The sequence below is a fragment of the Palaemon carinicauda genome, chromosome 30, assembly GCF_036898095.1.
Source record: "Palaemon carinicauda isolate YSFRI2023 chromosome 30, ASM3689809v2, whole genome shotgun sequence".
Taxonomy (NCBI): domain Eukaryota; kingdom Metazoa; phylum Arthropoda; class Malacostraca; order Decapoda; family Palaemonidae; genus Palaemon; species Palaemon carinicauda.
In genome coordinates, this window is record NC_090754.1 from 48,697,090 (window position 1) to 48,704,589 (window position 7,500).

Below are 7,500 nucleotides of genomic sequence, written 5' to 3' on the forward strand. Positions count from 1 at the left end.
ACTGAGACTGTAACCAAGTTCCGATTTCGTATACACTATTAAAAAATCCCCGTAATTTCAATCGGAAATTCTCCGTAAAAATACAGTTCTCAGCAGTTTTCAATAAAATACAGGCGACCGTAATTTTACCATACTTTGTTATTATCTTTTACGGGTTGGTGACGATTATATCACTCATTTTAAAAGCGGTAAAATTTCTGGAATTAGTGTTGCTAAGAATTTACCAATTTTACGGCAAATTTTTAACAGTCTAGGTAATTAAGAACGACTTTGACAATCACCTCGTTACCATATGGCTACTTTCCTCTTGGTAAGGGCAGAAGAGACTCTTTAGCTATGGCAAGCAGCTCTTCTAAGAGAAGGACACTCCAAAATCAAACCGTTATTCTCTAGTCTTGGGTAGTGCCATAGCCTCTGTATCATGATCTTTCACTATTTTGGAGTAGAGTTCTCTTGCTTGAGGGTACACTTGGGCACACTATTCTATCTTATTTCTCTTCCTCTTGTTCTTTTAAAGTTTTTATTTTTATAGTTTATCTATAAAAGATTTATTTAAATGTAGTTACTTTCCTTGAAATATTTTATTTCAATTGTTAGTTACTTCTCTTGTAGTTTCCTTATTTCCTTTCCTCACTGGGATATTATCCCTGTTGGAGCCCCTTGGGCTTATAGCATTCTGCTTTTCCAACTAAGGTTGTAGCTTAGCAAGTAATAATAACAATAATAATAACCAAAGAAACATACAATTTCCCCTCACACACTAAAATCTGGGCATAGTCATAATACATGAGCATAAAAAATGACCTCTTTACTCGATACAGTGCCTCATTAAATGAACTTTATAATCAAAAGCTAATTAGCCAAGAGACGATGACTGAGATGACTGATTGGTTTTAACATAATGCAATGAAACTGGGAAGACAATCAACCAAATTGATCGCTAAAACGGCTTTGTTAATTAGAGACAATTGATAAATAGATGGCATCGTTGAATGTTTATGGTTATGGAAGGGAAATTGCAACATGAAGGCGTTGCAATACGATGCACTTCTGTCGTTTGGCGAGTAATAAGGACAGTGAAACGACTGAATTAACGCTGATGGAAAATGAAAAATGGACGAATTTCACATGGTAAGCGATATGAAAGTCTCGATTTATTTAGTTTTTTTTTTCTTTTTTTCACTTTTACAGTCAATGAAGCGCGTAAAGAAATTTACTTCTTTTAGATTGTGAAAGTTGTATTAATTGCAGTATTGAATTCGTCGTAGAAAACGTATTATTATTACTATTACTTGCTAAGCTACAACCCAAAAAGCAAGATGCTATAAGCCTCGTATTGTACTTCTGTCGTTTGCCGAGTAATAAGGACAGTGAAACGACTGAATTAACGCTGATGGAAAATGAAAAATGGACGAATTTCACATGGTAAGTGATATGGAAGATTCGATTTATTTTAGCTTTTTGTTTACTTTTACAGTCAATGAAGCGCGTAAAGAAATTTACTTATTTTAGATTGTGAAAGTTGTATTAATTGCAGTATTGAATTCGTCGTAGAAAACGTATTATTATTACTATTACTTGCTAAGATACAACCCAAGTTGGAAAAGCAAGATGCTATAAGCCTCGTATTGTACTCCTGTTGATTGGCGAGTAATAAGGACAGTGAAACGACTGAATTAACGCTGATGGAAAATGAAAAATGGACGAATTTCACATGGTAAGTGATATGAAAGTCTCGATTTATTTCAATTTTTTTTTTAACTTTTACAGTCAATGAAGCGCGTAAAGAAATTTACTTATTTTAGATTGTGAAAGTTGTATTAATTGCAGTAGTGAATTCGTCGTAGAAAACGTATTATTATTACTATTACTTGCTAAGCTACAACCCAAGTTGGAAAAGCAAGAAACTATAAGCCTCGTATTGTACTTCTGTCGTTTGGCGAGTAATAAGGACAGTGAAACGACTAAATTAATGCTGATGGAAAATGAAAAATGGACGATTTTCTCATGGTAGTGATATGGAAGATTCGATTTATTTTCGCTTTTTGTTTACTTTTAGTCAATGAAGCGTGTAAAGAAATTTACTTCTTTTAGATTGTCAAAGTTGCATTAATTGCGGGATTGAATTCGTCATAGAAAACGTATTATTATTATTATTATTATTATTATTATTATTATTATTATTATTACTTGCTAAGCTAAAACCCTAGTTGGAAAAGCAATATGCTATAATCCCAGGGGCCCCAACAGGTAAAATAGCCCAATAAGGAAAGGAAACAAGGAAAGACAAAATAACTTAAGAACAGTAACTACATTGAAAAAAAAAATCCTATATAAACTATAAAAACTTTAACAAAACATGAGGAAGATGAATAAGATAGAATAGTGTACCTGAGTGTACCCTCAAGCAAGAGAACCCTAACCCAAGACAGTGAAAGACCATTGTACAGAGGATATGGCACTACCCAAGACTAGAGAATAACGGTTAGATTTTGGAGTGTCCTTCTCCTAGAAGAGCTGTTTACCATAGATGAAGAGTCTCTTCTGCCCTTACCAAGAAGAAAGTGGTCACTGAATAATTACAGTGCAGTAGTTAACTAAAATCCCATTTGTTACATCATACTTTTAACAATCTGGTATACACCAGCGATAATTATGAGAAAGAATGAGGCTCAAAGCAAATATTATAAGTAGGTGTACTATATTATCAGCAATACAATCGTTAACGCTTATCATTCGCAAACACCTGGACCTTCCCTGTCCTAAAAATATGCCACAACAAAGGAAGAAATAAGAAAAAGAAAAATCCGGGAACCATTGTCATCTACACGACGAAGATCAATATCAAATTCTAGGAATGTTTTCTTTTTTTATTTTAATCGTAAAAAATGTTTTTTCTTAATCGTAGAAACCTTTATATGAGATTGTTCGTGATATTTCTACCAGGTAAAGAGCCAGGTTAAACCAAAAATATAACCTACTTGGTTCAAGTATCAGAAAAAGACATTGAAATCTTCCAGGATTATGGGGAAAAAAAATCGATTTTGGCATTTGTGATATAACAAGTATTTATATCGATTCTTTGTTATTCTCAAGAAAAAACTATCAAATGACTTCTAATCTAATGTAATCTTAGCCTTGAGATATGCCAGACTCAAAAAAGAAAAAAAAAAAAATAGATGTTAAGGCACAGCTCAAGTTAAAAGAATTCCTCAAAAACTCTAATAATAATAAATATTAATATCCTGCAGAATTTAATATGAATTCAAATTATGCCAGGCTCCTAATAACAATCATTCCGGAACTAACCTAAATTTACTCAATCAAATTAAACCCACGAAGTGATTTGGGGCGGTGTATTGGAAACGTTCCCACCTGGTGATCGCTAGACTGGGGTTCGAGTCCCGCTCAAAATCGTCAGTTCCTTTGGTCACTGCAACCTCCCCATAATTATGAAGCTAAGGATTGGGGGTTTGCGGGAGGCTATAAGACGATATGCTAAGTCATCAGCAGCCAGTGCCTGGCCCTCCCTGATCCTAGCTTGGTTGCAGAGGGAGCATGGGCTCTGATCATATGTATATATGGTCAGTCTCTAGGGCACTGTCCTGCTTGCTAGGTCTATGTCACTGTCCCTTGCCCCTGCCATTCATGAGTGGCCTTTAAGCATTTAAACAGAGCTACTTTTATCATCTCCTTATTAATAATATATGACTGTGATAAATATAATTGGTTATTGAATTTTCTTGTGGAATATTTTGAAGTAAATTTGCATTAGCTAGGGCATAATCAAAGGAAGACGTGAAGATTTGTAGCTACAGTCTGAATGCTACTGCCGTACGTTCTGCGTGTCGTAGAAAGCGACTAAAAGGACAACTGCAGCGTTGCTGTCTTGCTCTTTAGCAAAAGGATAGACCCAATGCTAATAGCTGTGGGGAATACTTCCTTGCAGATGGACTATCAAGTCAAATGCTAGGCCCACCACCCATAACTGCAGTTGATGGCTGCGAGGGTATGCGATCGTAAAAACCCTCTGCCAAACTATAAAAACAATGCAACCGACCCCTTAACGGTGGGAAATGAGATGGAGGAATGACACACTGAATTAGAAATTATTTGTATTAACTTATTATACAATACATTTTCTGTTTATTATCTATAGCAAACCCAACAGATGTAGCAATAAGTGACTGAAATTTCTTTCGACTAAATAAATTATGTACTTTTTGCAACGTCAACTGAAATATGTTACATATTTTATGCCTATTTAATTTATGGATCCTAACGTGAGAAATTCACAAACTCTTCATGACACAAATGTCTCATAAGATATTTTAATTAAGAAAAAATATAACCAAATAAGGTATTAAAATTTGTCTTTTTATTCTTAAAAGAGAAATCTATTCTAAAATCATAAAATCATTTACCAGTCTGTAGAAAAAAAGTTGGGCTAAAACAAAATTGACAATTTACTTTGAAATCTCAATAAAAAAAAAAACCTACTGTAAGTTATCGAAACTAAGACAAAATACTTCTGAGAACTTCAGATAAAAGAGATAATCTTCAATCAGAGAAAACATTACCCCTGGAGCCTTAAAATAAACCATTGATAACATAATAACATTCTTCAGATCTTCGTAAAGCAAAGGCGAATACACATTTGATGGGAAGACGAGCTGTAAGAAGCAAATAATCAAGAAATTCCGAAGCTGAAGAAGTAACAAAATCTATCGCAAAGGTTAAAAGAAACCTTATCTGGGGTTACATCAGAGATACTGTCTTTTATCCAGGCCGCCTTTTGTCTTTTTCTCTCTTTTTGTCTTTCTCAGGGAGGATGTTAAAGGTAGTGGTACCATATATGGTAGAGGAGGGGGAAGGTAGGAGGGGGTTGTGAGAGAATGAGGGAGGGAAAGGGAGGGAGAGGAGTTTGACGTCTCAGGAGAACTTCCTCGGAGTTGTAGCCTTTTCCCTGGTCGAAATGAAAGAATGTGAAAAAAAATCTTTCTCCTTCGTTTTCTTGTTTCGAAGGAAGAGGAAAGGGTGGATGGGGGGATTATGAATAGGAGATGGAGGAGAATGGGGGCGGGAGGAGTTGGAGGAGAAGGGAGGGGGAACAGAAGGTGGAGAATGGTGTGTGTTTGTCTTTTAAACAATCATAATACAACTAGCAAAAGATCTCTGTTGTGCCATCAAAGACAAACTTCCGTTGATCAGGATATTTTTCTTCTTCCAATAACAGAGATAAATACATTTAATTACTAAGATAAACTTCTATGCCCCAAACATCAGAAAAAAATTTCAATAAGTAAAGGATTTACTATGAGATTCAGGGCCTCTGTAACACGGTTTTTTGGACTTTGCTCCTTATCAAAGCATCGGGTGTAGCTGAAAGTTGACATATGTATATTTTACAACCACACACAAATTTTGTCAGCATTATCAATAACCTAAAATGATCCAGCCGACGCCATGGCCAGTGATACCGAGCCAAGAGTCGAAAACATTAATTACGTAAGCAATGTAAACACCTTTGGACAAAATTTTGCCCCGCCCATCCACCAGACACCCATTCACCTTCTTCCATCTGCTCTGAAACCCATAACAGTCAAGAATGGCTAACAGGATTTGGAATTGCCCCCGTGGTTGCAAACCTGCATCTGTCTTACGACTTGCAACTTTATACAGTCATGAGAAAGCCCTTGGCCATATCTATTATAGCCTGAATTATTCAGTTTCTAGTTTAAATCCAATGTTTATGGTCTGATTTGTATTTAGCGTAACATGATTATAATACTTGTAATGTCATTCAGGCTTTTGAACATTTCCATTAACTATTTACTATGCCACCAAGAGAGAGAGAGAGAGAGAGAGAGAGAGAGAGAGAGAGAGAGAGAGAGAGAGAGAGAGAGAGAGAGAGAGAGAGAGATTGTATGTAAACAGTCTTTATAAAATCTCCATCAGACCAACGGATCATCCGATATAATTTTTTTTCTTCTTCTTAGGCCGTACGAACGTGCTGGCTATGTTTTGGGCATGACTGCATTTTGTAAATAAATCATGAATAGTTTTAGGAGTTTTATTTGTACATCTAATGGGAATCTATAGAAGTAAAGTGAACATAATTCATTTATCCTTTAAAATATTTACTACATGTAGCAAAACAAATAGTAGTAAAGATGATAATGCAATGAAGGAATGATACCATACTTTATCTTTAGCTTCAACGTCGGCAATAACATACCCAGTTGCCATAATTTGTCAGCTTAATGAAATAACCTATCATCTAATGATAAACTTAATTTCTGAGGAGGCCATGGCTTATTGCACAATGAAAAAACATGACAAAGACTTTATGAATGGCGGAACAATACATAGATGTGGGTGGGGTATCAGTGCTGGCGTAGTAATACTACTGTAGCAGTACTGCCGTAACAGTAGTATGCATGAATTAAACGTTTAGGCCAACTGCTGGGATCATTGAGGATCATTTAGCACTTCTTACAACTACTCGAGAAATGAGTTTTTATAGCCAGAATTTGAATTTTCTGATCCAACAATGCCCATGATAGCCTCCAGTGTTATCCTGATTCATAACGAGGCCAAAGTGGGTGGAGTCTCATGAAGTCATCATTCTGACGATAATTATTGGTGAAGGTTTAAAGCGAAAATACGGTACCAGCTATCTTTTTTTTTTACAGTAAATAGGTAGGTAGATAGACAATGAATAAAAATTGCTTGACATTGGATATAGCAGTTATCAAATCAAGCTGGTCTACTACGTTTTTGAAAATTACCAACTATTCCATACACTTTGTCAATCTGATTGTGACCTATAAAGTAGACTGTAATTTCTTGGGAAACTTATTTTGGGAGTTAGACTGATAATCGAAGTGTTTTTGTATTTATTAACATATTTTGTTCGTTTGTTCATTATGACAATTCTCAGTGGAGAGGTTTCAGAGTTCATAAAGGTGTACTGCTTTGCTTTTATTTACACTTTTGTGTTATTGTTGGCAGAGGTATAGCCTTCGTTACGTATAACCAATCATCGATCGAGAAAGAGAGAAGAAATGCCGTCATAAGTTACGTAACGAGTGCGTTCGAAACCTTTTCTCTGAGTAAGTTGGCCCGTCTTCAAAAATCGTCACTTTTACTTAATAAAGTACCAAATTTATTCAACCTACGTAATGCAGAATATAGTCAAAATTTATGTGTAGATATAATGTGCATTCTGAATAAGCGTTATATTTATGAAATTCATAGAAAAAAAGTTATTGCGAAAAAACCGTGTTACAGGGGCCCTGAATCTCATAGTAGTTTCTTATGGTGTAACACAGATAGTTTATAGTACTAGTGTACCCAAGCCCTAAATATTTAGATACATACGCACACAGGCATACACAGATTCGAACCTTCCCACCCCCTCCCCCTTTCCTACGTACGACACGACAGTTTAAGCTATTATTATTATTGTTATTATTATCATTATTATTATTATTATTA